The 15,524-nt window shown below is 43.3% G+C and overlaps 1 protein-coding gene across 4 annotated transcripts in view; it reads left to right on the top strand.

The window, feature by feature from the left end:
* The window catches only part of SLC44A5 (solute carrier family 44 member 5), a 220,555-nt gene that overhangs the window by 44,560 nt on the left and 160,471 nt on the right, over positions 1-15,524 (top strand). The gene's annotated exons all lie outside the window — the stretch shown is intronic.

The following is a 15,524-nucleotide window of genomic DNA, read 5'->3' as shown; positions in this document are numbered from 1 at the left end:
TGACAGTGGATAGATTTGTTATTTCTTCCACCGGGAGCCAGAGTTCAGGGGTAGTGAGCCAGCCCTTACTGCTCCAGCTAGGGAGCAGAGGGGTGGGGCCAGTCCTGCTCTTCGTAGCAGACAACACAGCCCACCCAGGGCTGAAAAGCATGTTGGGATGCTAGGGGACTATGATTTAACTTGAACCAGGAAGGGGTCTGGGACAGAATTTTCATAAACCGGTTTGACCTAAATCAGGTAAATCTGATACTACATTCAACCAGGTTTATCTTAAGCCAGTTTCAGCCATTTAAAAACTGGTTTATTTGCACTGAACTTCTGCTGTGTTACAGGTTTAAACCAGCTTCTGATCACTTAAACCAGTTTATATGTAACTTCTTTCCCTAGCCCCAAAGGCAAATTCATATCACTATTGATATGAACTATGCCACTTACAAAAAACCATGTAACTTAGATTGATTCTGCCTTGGGCTGTTTGAATGTCTGTACCTAGCCATAGCAAGGTAGTTAGCTCTGTTAGTATGAATTTGGGCAGAAGACAAAATAAAGATGAACGTGATAGAGTATTAGATCACAAGTTTTATTTGTCATTTAAAAACAATTTTGTAGGTAATACAGACTGTAACTTTAGTTCCATCTATCAGACTGTACCTAAACCTTTTTTGGTTTTTGTTTTCTGCTACATTTGATGTGTAATATCTGTGATTTATACAGTATATGCACTTTAGGGCTCTCTGCGGTTTGGTTCAGTATATTTATATTATATATTAAGACCAATCAACTTTTATTCATAATCAGATAGTTAAATCAAAAGTCTGTTGTTGTTTCTGTCAAATACATAGTGAAGTGAACTGCTTAGTTATTACAATCAGACTGTTTTTGCATTGGTGTGTAAGCATTTGCAAATATGAATTACCTAATTAGGTACTATAAAAATAATCCAACTCCAAATCAGGCTTCTGTTTAGTAGAGGAAAGAGATTAACATGATTATCTTGCATCACAGAGGGGCTGTAAGATGAAAAGAGGGAGAGGGAGTTTGCCATATTTCTAAATGCTGCTTTACAGACTAAACATGTTCTTTGTCATGTGATCAGCGATCTTAGTTCTTCACATACCAGCTGCATTGACTCATCTAGAAGCATTCACAGATTGCTGCAGTCCTCAAAATATTGGTATGATAGGTGTCTGTTGTTGGGGAACAAAGATACAAAGAGCTGATCCTGCCCCCAAAGTACGTGGAGTCCAGCCTGTAGGCAATATCAGTCAACTATCTTGACTTTTCAAGAATTCCAGCTGTAAACTTTTAAACCTATTGAGGAAGAGGAAAATAAGACACTACTAGAGAGAATATACAAGTTCCTGCAAGATTGTTAGAACTGATTTTCTAATATTGGAGGGGTGGGGGAGTGGGAGAAGTAGTTAGAGAGAGATACTGTGCTTCAGAGACCTGGCTTCTGTTTCTGATTTTGGCTTTGATCCAGCAAAACACAAAACCATCCTATGTAAATGCTTTTACATTTACAATTTACATTCAGTAGGGCTACTTATGTGCACATGCTGGGCTGCAGTTGAAGCATCTGACCTTGAGTAAATTTAACCATTCTGTATCTTAACTTCCTTGCAAAACAATAATGATGGTTCTCCTGCATGTTCTATGTATTAAAGGCATGTGAGACAGATAAAATGGAGTACATAAGCACAAATTGTTAATAATAATTTTGGTTGAGGTTTACATTAAAAAAAATTGGCCTTCAGAAGACACAAGGGATCCTTCTTTATAGATTTAAAATTGAAAGTAATAATTTCACTGTAAAAGGCAACAGTGAATTTGATGGGAAAGGTAGTAATTTTCCCATCCTAGCTAGGGAAAGAAATTACACATAAACTGGTTTAAATGATCAGAAGCTAGTTTAAACCTGTAACATAGCAGAAGTTCAGTGAACATAAACCCGTTTTAAAATGGCTGAAACTGGCTTAAGATAAACCTGGTTGAATGTAGTATCAGATTTACCTGATTTAGGTCAAACCGGTTTATGAAAATTCTGTCCCAGACCCCTTCCTGGTTCAAGTTAAATCATAGTCCCCTAGCATCCCAACATGCTTTTCAGCCCTGGGTGGGCTGTGTTGTCTGCTACGAAGAGCAGTGCTGGCCCCACCCCTCTGCTCCCTAGCTGGAGCAGTAAGGGCTGGCTCACTATCCCTCCTGGCAAAGCCCACCTGGGATCTGTGGCCAGGGAGGGGGCTTAAACTCACCTTTCCCCAAGTACAGAGCTGTCCTGCCCTGCCCCACTCTGCTGGCTTACTTAGTGCTGGCTGTGACTATGGACTACAAATCTCAGAGGCATCTGGAAGCAGGAAGAGGAAGTGATGAGTAACCCTGCAGGGTCCTGCTTCTGTGAGTCTGGACTGCAAATCTCAGAGACCTCGGGGGCAGCAGGAAGATGAAATAAACACACAACCCATGCTGCCTGTGTGCCAGAGAGCCCTGCTGTAGTGCTCCCTGGCTTCTGGCTTGAGCCACTACAGGCATATGACTGCATTTCCTGAATCAAAAGTGAATGAATGTCTGCTCATTTGCTTATTGGTTCAATCTTTGCAGCTTAGATTAATCTGCAAAAACTGAATCAATTCAGGCTTGGGCTTTTTGAATGTCGTTATTTAGCGCCTGGGACTTTTTCTCGTCCATTTAATGGCAGAAGAACACCTACCACAGTGTTTTGTGCTTACTGGTAAAGTGTAGTAGACAATTCTGTTATTAACCAGACTCTTCCTTGAAGGGCTAAACATTCATAGATGTTAGGGGCTGGAAGGGACCTTACAAGATCATCAGCTCCAGCCCCCCTGCACTTGGGCAGGAAAGACTACCAGGGTCAGAGGACCCCAGCAAGGTGGGCATTGGGATGCTTTTTGATGATCGCCAGGGTGGGTAACTGTACCATCTCTGGGGGGAGTCTGTACCAGACCCTTGGCACTCGACTCGTAAAGAAGTTTTCCTTATGTCCAATTTGAAGTGATCTTTAATCAGTTTGTGGCCTTTCACATTGTGAAAGGTGTGAAATTATAAATGCTGTCAATGGGGAAAGAGACTCAAGATTTTTTTCCTTTAGGTAAATTTAACACAAGTTGTATTTTTTTACTTTCCTTTATAGCACAGGGCATGGTCCTTTTGTTAGCTCTTGCGAGCATACATTAACCACTACTTCACTACTGCAGTAGCAAGGTGCTGGCAGTGCCTTCATCACCCAGATTTTATCATTGGCATGTTGTTGATGTTGTTATGGTGTGTTGTTGATATTTTGGGTACTGTTCCTTGCAATTGTCAGTGAGGGTAAGAAGTGGTGAATATGGGGGTTCTTTCATTTAACAATTCCCTGTGAATGCAGGGTACTAGACTTGATAACCCTGCCCCATATTCTTCTGTGTGGATGTGCCTCTGTGTGGATGCTTTTATTTTGGTTAAAGCCACATTCATTTCCATTGAATGTATATCCAGTTTTATTATACAATAACAATCCACTCTTAAACCAGAATAAGAGTGAGTGTCCACACAATTTAATTACATTAATTTAAAAGCTGTTATCTGAGAAGCCATTTCATTTCTCTCATACAAGCAAGATGAAATGAGACTTTCAACTTACTTCATATCTGCCCAGAATGACCTGCCATTATGGTCACAAATCCAGGGGGCCTGATGCCCAGAAAAAAATCACACAGGCAAGTCTCATAGACAAGTCCCAGGCAGACAAATTGTCACTGCAGTGAACATTTTAATGGTTATCATCTGAACCCCCAGGAACAATGAATAATGTGATTTCAAGGATAACAGTGGGGGAGAATTTACCATGGTTTCTTGGAAAACACTTTGCTAAACACTTTGTACTCCTTAACCAGCTTCAATTGTTATTCAGATTTGAATACGACCATGCAAGTTGATAAAATGCTTTAGAAAAAGTGAATATGCTAAAATATACTACTCCACTGCTGTCTAGATTTCTCTGCCAACTGTAAAACTGTTCAGCAACATTTTGCAGCTATGCTAATGTTCCAGTCCCAATTACACTCAGCCAGCATTGAGCCAATTGTTTACACTGAGATTGTAGATTGCCTTGGCCACAGCATGTACAGAGCTGGAAAAAAGAATTACTCTCCAGTTTCAATTAATTCCCCAGCCTCACAACCTCATTCAGGGAATGGCTGGTCATGATTCTGCTTATCGTTATGCTCATGGCTTCAAAGTGTTTTTATTTTTAACAGGAAATGGAAAGGCTTTAACTTTTAATAGTTTGCAGCAAATCATACGTTTCTTGGATGTAGAAAATTTTTCTGTTGGCCACCAATTTCAAACAATTAATTCCTTACAAAGTTAGTATCTAATGGCCCGGATCTTTGGCTGCAGCAAACAGGTATACAGCACAACTCAAGAGAGGTACAAAGCTACAAAAATAGCCTTAAAACACCTTTGTGCCTTCCCAGTCCTGTGAAAGCTTTATGCAAGCCTGACCTCCATGCTACTCTAATTTGTGCTGCCTGCGCATGTTCCCAAGGGACATATACAATAGCAGGGGACTACTGGAGGTTAGGGAAATCTCAGTTGTGCCTCCTTTTCTCAGGTTGTGTCTCCCAACACGTTTGCAGGGAGAGATGCTGGTATAAGAGCTACTATATTGCCATCATACCATTTCAGAGTCCTTCTATGGTAAGGTTACTTTCTTGGCATTTGCTATGTTAGCCTTAGAGCCACTTTCTGCTGGTAATGCAGAAAAAATGGTTGTACTGTGATAGAGAATATGAGCCAAAATCCTTGCAGATACTTTTTTTTGGCGGATGCCAGTTGTTTTCTACATAGGACTGCATATTGTCTGTTTGCTCCCAGACTTTTCCAGAAAACATTGTGCACTCAGATGCTCAGGCATAATTCCCATTGAAATCTGGTCTGCATCTAAGGGCAAAATTGCCCCTTTAATGTACTGTACTTTGGTTGTAATGTGTGCTTCATCTTTTTAATGTCTCCTCTTAGATGCTGTTACGAAGCTGCTAATGTTGTTTTATTGTTATGAGCTCCTTAAACTCATATCAGAGAATATGATAAATAGTTATACACAGGGTTCACACTGTTCCATGTGTTAAAAAAATGTGATTCTTATATAACTGGCATATAGAATTGTGAAATCTTTTAGCTTGCAAGCTCTTCAGAAAATGGTCTCTGCCTTTCTGTGTTTGAAAAACACCTGGTGCAGGGTGAATGCTGCTATCATACAAATAAATAATCGTTCTTCCAGCTATTAAAATGTATTAAATATAAATGTTTATATGTTAGTCCTCACAGATTAAGGTGTCTGGAATGCCCTACTGCAAATGCTCTGAGCAGTCACTGGTTATTGCTTTATTCCAGCTTGGGTTTTCGAGATGCTTGTCTTCCTTGATTCTCTTCCCAGCTTGCTGAATGCTTTTTCAGATTTAGTTTCAGTCTCAGTGGGTGTATCTGTATGAGATGTTTACTGCGGAGCTGCCTAACTAGCTCCACAGTAAAGTCTCAGTGTCAACACATGTGGCCCCTATTTGGCTGCAGGAAATTGATTAACTCTGCTGTAGATTACTACTTGTAAACAGAAGTACTAGCCTGCGGTGGTGTTATTTAGTGTGCAGTAATGCACATGTAGATGCTGGCAGGGCTGGCTGAGGCATGAGGATGCTTCAGTGCGGGGGCTGCCTCCCAATTTGTCCCACACTAGGACACCCTTGTACCCCAGCTAGCCTCTCCACAGCACGTTGAGGTGGTATGGAGCAGCCTTGGGGTAGTAGGCTGGCCTCCTGCCAGCAGGGGCTGCTCTGCCCCAGCCCAATGTGCTGCCGTCCTGGGCACGTGTGCAGCGCCTGGGCGTCGGTCCAGGTACAATAAACTCTGAAGCAATATGTGCTGGATTTTATTGTGTCACATGAATTGCATGTGTAAACACACCCAGTTATGCTATGGTTCCTCTGTTTTTAGGTCCCCTATGCCAGACTTTGTTGCCTTCCTTTTTTTCTTTCAATATTCATTCCCCAGATGAGATTTTTGCATTCAAATTGTTTTAATTCTCTTGACTCTCAAATCTCAATGGCCACTACTAGGATCCAGGTTCTCAGTCCTGCTAAGGGTGTGATACAAAAATCTTATGGATATCTGTGGATCCATTCCTCAGTCCTCTCTGTACTTCCTTATTAATGAGAATAGGATTTAAGATATTTTTCAGTGGGTGAGAGAAGTTTTTCTCATTCTGGGAAAAAGCACAGCTTCTGAAAAATCAGCACCTTGCGTTTCAAGTAGGATGCCTAGTCATTGAGATGCCTGAAAATGAGTAGACACTTTTTCATGTTTTGCCCTAATCTCCCTTTTCTGTCCATAAAACAAGGATAGTACCCCACTGTCTCTACCTTAACAGGAATTCACAAGTGTTTGTGAGGCATAGATAGCACAGGGTTGGGTACTATAAGCCCAGGAGGAAATTAGGAATTCAGTGCAGGGACAGGACACCATGGAGAAAATAAGGCTTGGGTCAGTGCATAAAGGCATCAGGAATCATAGTTAAGAAGATATTTAACTTTAAGTAAATACTTAAAAGTAAGCATGTGCTTAAGTGCTTTCCTGAACCAGGTCATAATTGATAAGGACAGAATAAATAGTGCAACAGCTGTCTCATTCATTAAGCACCATTCACCTCCACTGAATGAGGCAGGAGTTTGGTGCGAGAAACGTTAAGTTACTATGTAATTAATATTATGGTAATGTTATTATGTAATTAAAGGCTATATTGTAATGCATATCCACAAGAGGCTCTAAAAGTTTGCATGGCAATTTTAATTCTGACATTTTCACAGTTTTGAGTGCTTGATTTCTTTTTTTTTTTTTTTAGCCTTAGCAACATAAAATTGGGGAGTACAATGGGATAGATGCACACAGGGATGTGGACACACATGCACGTACACTCCGTCTATATGTGTATAAACTTTAACAAGTATAAACAAGTCAATTGATGGGTTTTTTTCTTAGTAATTCTGATTTTATTAAGTGTTCCTTCAGATACCAGAAGCATGATTGATTAATTGCCTCCTGTCATTCTTGGAGCTTGAGTCATCTGATTGAGATAACAATTGATCAGACAGGAGAATTATTTATCAGGCTCTTTACAGCACAAGGTACGGAGTGCTGTGGTTTGAAGTGCTGTTGCATATCATTCTCTAGGTACTATCAGGAATGTGATAGGGCTTGCATGACATTTAGGAACCTCTACTCCAGTAAATCCCCTGAATGTCAGGTACTTTATCCTAACACACACTATTACAGCTGTGGGGTAGGGCCAAAGTATGTTATAGCCAGGGATAGTAACAGTGATCTATCTATAAGGGATTTAATGCCCTTTGCTTTTGTCTGCTGGACCAAGGCAAGTCAGATTCCAGGAGAGACCTGTAACATTTGGACTTGAAGACTGAGATTCTCGATAACAACTAAAATGTGTTTTTACTTGAATTTCCCTTTACGTACAAGGGGCAGTTGCTGGAATATTTTAATATTCAAGTACAATTACCATAAATATTTATAAATAAATTGAAACAGTTAAGGAGAAAATATTAAGTGGGGACAGGCCATCAAAATGGGCTATTTTTACCATAAGTAAAAGTGTTGTCTTTGAGCTTGTGCATAGAATAACAACAACAATGGACCATTTTTCTCATATTCATATCAGGATGCTACAACTTTGCACATATCAGAAATGGAAATCAGATTTTAGCATAGATTTGGCCAGATACAGAGGAAAATATATTTTCAGTGGTACATCTTGGGGATTTTTTTTTTTAATTCTGTGGGAATTCTTAAATTGGAAGTTGAATAAACAAACCAGCATTCATACCTGTATTGCAAATCTGGCAGCAAACCTCTAACGTCAGTCATCACACACAGGAAAGCCAAGGAAAACATGAAAAGGAGTTACCTTACAGCAATGTAATTGGAGGGTTCTTATATGTAATGCTACTCTTCTGCTTAAATGGCTGTTATCTTGAGGCCCCAAATATTCATCAGTTTCCTAAATGTGGCTTTGTAGTGTGACCTGTCTCTCTGTATTTCAAAATATATCTGTACTGCCTCTGCTGTGAACTTGGGGCTGCTGTTGAGAAAGTAGTCCATCCCACTTGTTCTCAAGCTGCACCTGTCACTTGCTGAAAAATGTTGTGCAGTTCCTACTTGACACATGCCCAGGATGCTTTCAGGATGTCTGCCTGGATTGTGTTCCAGAACAGTGTTAGGCACACCCTTCCCTGCACTGCACTAATGGGAACTACAACACGTTTTTGTCAGCAAGTTGCATGTGCAGATTGGGAGCAAGTGGGGGCAGGTTAGTGGTGCTCTCAGGATTGCTGTGGAGGTGATGGCAGACACCCTTGGTGATCTCTGAAGCACATCTACGCCATGTAAAAACGAAGCTGTGTGTCTATATAATACTACCAGTCCTGAAAATGCAACCTGGGACTTGACATCAGGGAAGACCAAGGCTGAGAACATAACATAACATCTTGAACATAATCCCAGCAGGAGAGGGGACCAACTTCAGCCTCCACTTCCACTTTTACAAATCTGTTTTCTTCCTGCTAGGTCCCCAGGCATAAACAAGGAGGCACTTAGTAAGCCATTCTGCTTGGCCAAGGAAGACTAGTATCCAGGCTGCTTTCTACTCTTTAGTGCTGACAAGAACAAACTTACTTATTTTTCTAACTGGAGTCAATAAATATGACTCTTAAGTGCAAGAATAACCCACTTAAACATGTGTTTAAGTGCTTTGCTGAATGATGTATAGGGGACAGGTCTTTTGATTAGGCTGGTGCCTTTTTTACTTAGTGGAGCCACAGTTTATGGTGAAAATGAAATGAAATGTTGAGGACAGCAAAAGATTAAAAAATAAATATTGATATTACATATCAATATGCAAAGTTATATCCTTCTCACATCTCTTATAGGAAGAGACAAACAGTAGTTAAATAAAAAAGACTGGTCTTTGGTTTTTTCCTGGATTGTAATATGTTTGGTAAGAAGTTACATGGGATGGTCTTCAAATGTACAGGTTATATTCAGTCAAGTTAGTAGAACTTATGTTGAATACTATTGTTGTTGATTCTTTTTTTATTTTAATACTTTAGGAACACAAACATCTTTGGCTAAGTACAAATGTTCAAAAGCCCCTGGTGCAAGTGCTCTAACTTGTTCAGCCCTTCAGGCATAGAAGGAGATGATCTCAGTACAAGGGAAAAGGGGGAAAGGGGCCAAAAAACTTCCTTGGCTAAACAGGGAAATCCAGGGGAGCCAGCCTAAGGGCAAAAAAGAAGGCATATATAGGCAGTGGAAGCAGGGGGAAGCTACCAAGGAGTATACCTACTTGGCCTGTACTTGCAGGGAGGCAGTTAGAAAGGCCAAAGCAACTACAGAGCTGAGGCTGGCAACACAAACTAAAGACAACAAAAGTCTTTTTTTAGGTATGTAGGGAGTAAAAGGAAGGCATAGGACCCCTACAAACAACAAAGAGCAATTAATGACAGACAGGAGGGACAAGGCTGAGCTATTCAATGAGTTTTTTTGCCTCAGTGTTCCTGAGCAGGGGTCAAGATAAGTCTTCTAATGGGCTCTTAGACTGGCATCAGAGGGACACCAGCCTACCAACTGTTGACACTGATGTGGTGCAGAGTCACATGGATGGACTGGATGTGTTCAAGTCAATGGGCTCTGATGAGCTTCATCCGAGAGTACTGAAGGAATTGGCCGGTGTCATAGCAGAACAACTGGCACGGCTATTTGAGCACTTGTGGTGCTTGGGCAAGGTCCCAGAGGACTTGAAAAGGGCCAATGTGGTCCCTATTTTCAAGAAGGGAAGGAAAGAGGATCCAAGTAATTATAGGCTATTCAGTCTTGCCTCCATCCTTGGAAAGGTCTTTGAAAAGTTTATGAAGGATCCTATTTATGGGAGTCCAGCAGGAAAAATAATGCAGCAGGGAAACGAGCATGGATTCAGAGCAGGTAGATCATGCCTGACCAATCTGGTTTCATTTTACGACAGGATCACAAAATGCTTAGACGCAGGAGTAGAGGTGGATGTCATTTTCTTGGATTTTAGCAAGGCCTTCGATACGGTTTCTCATCCAATTCTCATAAATAAATTAAGAGGCTGTGATATAGATGTTTATAGGTGGGTGGCAAATTGGCTTAGCGGCCACACCCAGAGAGTGGTAGTAGATGGGTCGGTAATGACCTGGAAGGATGCGGGTAGTGGGGTCCAGCAGGGTTCAGTCCTTGGACCTGCACTCTTCAATATCTTCATCAGTGACTTGGATGTGGGTGTGATGGTACTCTGTCCAAGTTTGTGGATGATACTAAATTGTGGGGTGAAGTGCATACTCTGGAGGGTACGGAAAGATTGCAAGCAGGCCTGGAGAGGTTAGAAAAGTGGGCAGTACACAATAGGATGCAGTACAACAAGGACAAGTGCAGAGTGCTGCACCTAGGGTGCAAAAATATCCAGCACATCTACTGGCTGGGAAGTGACCCTCTCAGCAGCACAGAAGCAGAAAGGGATCCTGGAGTCATAATGTACTGCAAGATGAACGTGAGTCATCAGTGTGATGAAATCATCAGGAAAGCTAACCACACTTTATCATGCATCTGCTGATGCATGACAAATAGAACCAGGGAGGTGATACTTCCCCTCTATGCGGCATTGGTCAGACTACAGTTGGAGTACTGCATCAAGTTTTGGGTGCCGTACTTCAAGAAGGATGTTGACAGACTCAAGAGGGTCCAGAGGAGAGGCACTCATGTGGTTAGGGGCTTACAGGACAAGCCCTATGAGGAGAGACTGAGGGACCTGGACCTCTTCAGCCTCTGCAAGAGAAGGCTGAGAGGTGATCTTGTGGCTGCCTACAAATTTGTTAGGGGGATGTGGCAAGGGATGGGAGATGCTCTGTTCACCAGGGCATCTCTTGGGGTAACAAGGAACAATGCTCACAAACTAACAGAGAGCAGATTTAGGCTAGGTATCAGGAAAAACTGCACAGTAAGGGTGGACAGAATTTGGAATGGGCTTCCAAGGGAGGTGGTGCTCTCCCCTACTCTGGGGGTCTTTAAAAGAAGGCTGGATAGACATCTACTGGGATCATCTGACCCCAGCACTCTTTCCTGCCTAGGCAGGGGGTCAGACTCAATGCTCTGTTGAGGTCCTTTCCAACCAAGGATCCCTCTAAGGTGCATGTGTGCACAGTTGCGCACAAGTAAAAGTCGGCTGCGCACAAACTTTTTTAGGCCGTGTACCTGCTGGGATAGGAGCTGGCTGCAGCGTGGGATACTGACAGAAAGTAAGTTCTTCCCCGAGGTGGGGTGGAGGTGGTAGCCTGGTGCGGGCTCCACCAGCTCCAGGGAAGTGCTTTGCTCCTCCACTTCACCTCGGGGAGTGAGGAGGCACATGGCATCAGGGCCAGGGAATGGAGCAGATCCCTGGTGCTAGTGGAGCCTGCGGAGCAGTTCCCCGGAGCTGGCAGAGTCTCACTTGGAGCAGGCAGCAGCTCCTCCCTAAGGTGAGGCAAGGCAGGGATGGAGGCTGGGACTGGGGGCTGGCACAGGCTCCGCTGGCTCCAGGAAACTGCTCCGCCAGCTCTGCATCACCTCGGGGAGCGAGGAGGCATGTGGCGTCAGGGCCGGGGAGTGAAGCATTCAGGGAGGAGCCACCGCCTGTGCCGAGTGAGGTTCCACTGGCTCTGGGGAACTGCTCCACTCCCCAGCCCTGATGCCATGTGCCTCCTTGCTTCCCGAGGCAAAGCAGGGGAGCGGAGCCTGTGCCAGGCCCCAGCCCCCACTGCCTGCCCCAGGTGAGGAGTGAGGAGCTTACCTTCGATAAGTATCCCACACTGCACCAAAGCAGCATGCTCACAGACAGAAGCGGCGTGCTCGTGAATCGCTACTCCTTAGAGGGAACATTGCTTCCAACCCTAGCATCTATGAATCTATGAACTTATTGCACTTTACTTAAAGTGCACTAAGTTAGAGTGGGAGCCAACTGAACAGAGGTTCAGCCCACAGCCTGCCCACACTGATCACCGCTCCCAGGTGGCTGCCAGAGCAGCCCCTCTCCCCAACCCTGCTGCCCCCACCACCAGCTGGCAGCTGCCAACAACAGGTGGGGGGGAGGGGAGAATGGACCCCCTGATACAAGGGTCTCCCACAACTTGGTCTTGGGGTGGGGGGGCAGGCCTGGTTTGCATGGGGAGGCTCCCGCCTCTCTCTTCTCCTCCCAGCCTCTTCACAGCTGCAGCTGCTTTGTGGCACAGCCCAATCAGGGCTGCTGTAGGGGAAGGTCTCCAGAGTCTATGTCCCTGCAGCAGCCCCACTGGAGACTTGGGCAGATGAGGGGCTGCCACAGTGCTACCTGGCCAGGGCTGCTGCAGGGACACAGGCCCTGGAGCCCTCCCCACAAAGCAGCCCTGGCCAGGCGGTGCTGCCCAGTTAGGGCTGCTGAGGGGACACAGACCCATAAGCCCTTCTCCTGCAGCCCTCCTCTGGGCAAGCAGTGGTGTACCACATCCCAGCTGGGGCAGCTGCCAGGATAGAGATCCCAGAATCCTTCCCCTGCAGCTCCCCCCTCTCCCCTCCCCCACCCCAGCTGGGCTGTGGTGCACCATGGGCCTGGGCCTGGGGCTGGGGCAGGCAAGGGAACAGAAACCATTCTTCCCCTACCCACCTCAACTTCACCCCCCCCCCCCCGGTAGGTTGTGTGTGGGGCTGGGATCAAAGGCTGCCACTGACTCGGATCAGTGACAGTCGGGGTGGGGGGGCAGGGGTATGTCTGTTGCTTGGGCAGAGCAAATGAGTTCTGCCCAAGGCTAAAGTATAGCCCTGCAAAATGCCACCTGGGATAGTGGCAATTGCACTCCAATTTAACCCTCAATAGGATCTGGCACAGACATTAGCTGAAGCACTCTAACAGGGAAAGCACATTAGGCTGGTACACATCCATCCAGGGTTAACTTAAGAGTGGGATCTGCCATTTTTAAAGAGCTTTATCTGTTCTGTTATGGCTGCAAAGTGCTTTCGGCATGCTTAAAGCGCATTTAGTGTAACATTTATACCTAGCCTTTTTTTCACCCTGATTTTTGATAATACTTGCAGTGACTCTCTTAACCCCTCATTTCTGCTATAAAATAGAACATCTCAGTGATTGTTCTGTCACTCCTTGTTTCCATGGATACACTCTCTGAATGCAGTTATAATTAGCATGCTGCAGCCAGACTAGTTTGTCCTCTGAAAGAAATAAGAACATCCTAGGGAGGCTATGCTGTACTGTCAACTCCGGCATGCTTCAATTGAGGCAATCTCTATGACCTATGAGGTCAAGTTAGTAAAAAGCATTCTGGGCCTTAGGAGTTTGGATGAAGTATTTAACAAAACAGCTAAAGGCTAGATAAACTCGCTGCAGATGCCTGTAATATTTGTAAATTAAATTTGGTACTTTACAAAATATAAGATCAAGTTTCAGTTGAAAAGAAAGTCACTTCTTCTTTTCTGCCATAGAATCTTTGCTTATCTTAGGTGAGTTTCAGATAAGTTGGGAACTTATTCTGAAGAGGTTCCTACAATGGTGATGTTAGTGTGAAGGACTAAATGTAATGATCTCTGTAACTTTTAATGATCTTAACCAAAGAAAAAACATAACTGTCCAATTAAATTACTGTAGCATAACTGCCAAAACTATTTACCAAAGACTCAGAAAGTACAATCCACTATATTTCTTACGCTCATTGCCTTGGCAGTATTAGAGTTATAGGCACTACTAATAATTCTTGTGAGGAAGAAATTATCCCCATTTTACAGAGAGTGAAAGAGGGGCTGATTCACACAGGGGAAACCCAGAGGACAAAATCGTGATCTCTTGGGTTGCCTACACATGCTCTGGGGTGGGGGAGGGGCACTTTAATTAGCAGGTCTCTTGGGAGTCGCTCTAATTAAAGTGCCAACAACATTTCATGTATTCAGTGTCCCACACTTCAAAATGAAGGCAGTTTGATAAGCTTTAGTTAAACTGACCCTGCCACCATTTTGAAGCACCAAGACACTGAATACACATGACACTGAAGCTGTTGAAGTGTGTTAATTAGCACGCTCCGGCAGACTCAGTTAATCTAGTCTGGTCCTGCATGTTCTAATTAGAACACATTGGAGCAGGTGTTGGGCATGTGTATAGGTTCCTTTTTAAGTACTAGTCCTGCTTTGTGTCTTACCTATATGACCCGCACAGAAGGCCAAATCCTGCAAGATAATGAATGCTCTCAACTCCCCCTGAAAGCTGAGAGCAACAGAGCAAAGCTCTGGGAAACCAACAAGAAAGATGAGGTGAGGAGCTTGTGGTTCACACTTTCTGCGTCTTTTCTTCAGGAGCAAAATCTAGTGCTATTTGTAGCTGTGTTCAGAATATTTTTTTCTGCATCTTTCTTTAGATTGACTGCCTTTGTTCCACAGTACACAAGACAAAGTTGCTCTCTGATAACTCTCCCTCTTTTTCCTTAAAAGCAGAGGATAGAATTTGGAAATACTGGCAACAACTGAAGTTTTCAACCATCACTTTGGGTCTAATCCAGATTCCATCTAAGTCACTAATGCAATTGCCATTTACCCCAGGGCTAGGTACAGACATTCAAAAAGCCTGAGGTTTTCTGTCAGTGGCATAGTTTACATTGGTAGCAAACAGAACACATGTTTGCCCTTTGGTGGGGGTGAGGGGAAAGGAAGGGAGGGCAAATCTTAGACTGGGTTCTGATATTTTTAAATCAGTCTATTGTGTTGAACTTCCATTCTGTTACACGTGTGGCCCAGTTTCTGATCACTTAAACCTATAAAAGTGTAATGTCTGTACCTGCCCAATAGGAACAAATGTGGGCTCATTCTTTTGTATTTTGAAATTGAAATACAAGCCAATCCTTTAATGAGAGAAGGTTACATTAAAACACTCTTGGTTGCAGAAGAAAAGGGATCATTTTTCCAGAATAGTTTGTATGCCGCCATGTAAGCAGTTCAACCAGAGTTTTTGAAAGTAAAAGCATATTAAATAAGTGGCCATAATGATGGTGGGGCTAACTTATTTCTTTGTTGTCAAGCCAATATAAGTTGGTGAAAGGTATTGAATAAATGGAATTATACTGATTTACACCATTTTATAATCTAATTCTAAAGACTAAGTAGACTTTGAGTTTAGAGGGGTTATTCCAAATCATGGAGTGAGTGTGTTGTTTGAATAGAGTGGGATAATTTGGGTTGTAGCTGTTTTGTTGCACCTATCAATTGGCTACAAGAAGACTTTGGTCTATAAAGCTGGCACCCCATCACCTTTCAAAAACATTACTTTTAAAAGGAAAGGGGGAGAAAAAATATTCAAAAGAGTATAATATTTACTTTGTAGTCTAGCTGGCCTTTGTAACAGCAGTAGATGTTCCTTAGTTTGCCAGCCTGTTCTTAAT

Source organism: Alligator mississippiensis, chromosome 5 (assembly GCF_030867095.1).
Source record: "Alligator mississippiensis isolate rAllMis1 chromosome 5, rAllMis1, whole genome shotgun sequence".
In the NCBI taxonomy this organism is placed as follows: Eukaryota; Metazoa; Chordata; order Crocodylia; family Alligatoridae; genus Alligator; species Alligator mississippiensis.
Note: the sequence above shows the minus strand (reverse complement) of the source record. Positions and strands in the feature narration are given on the sequence as shown.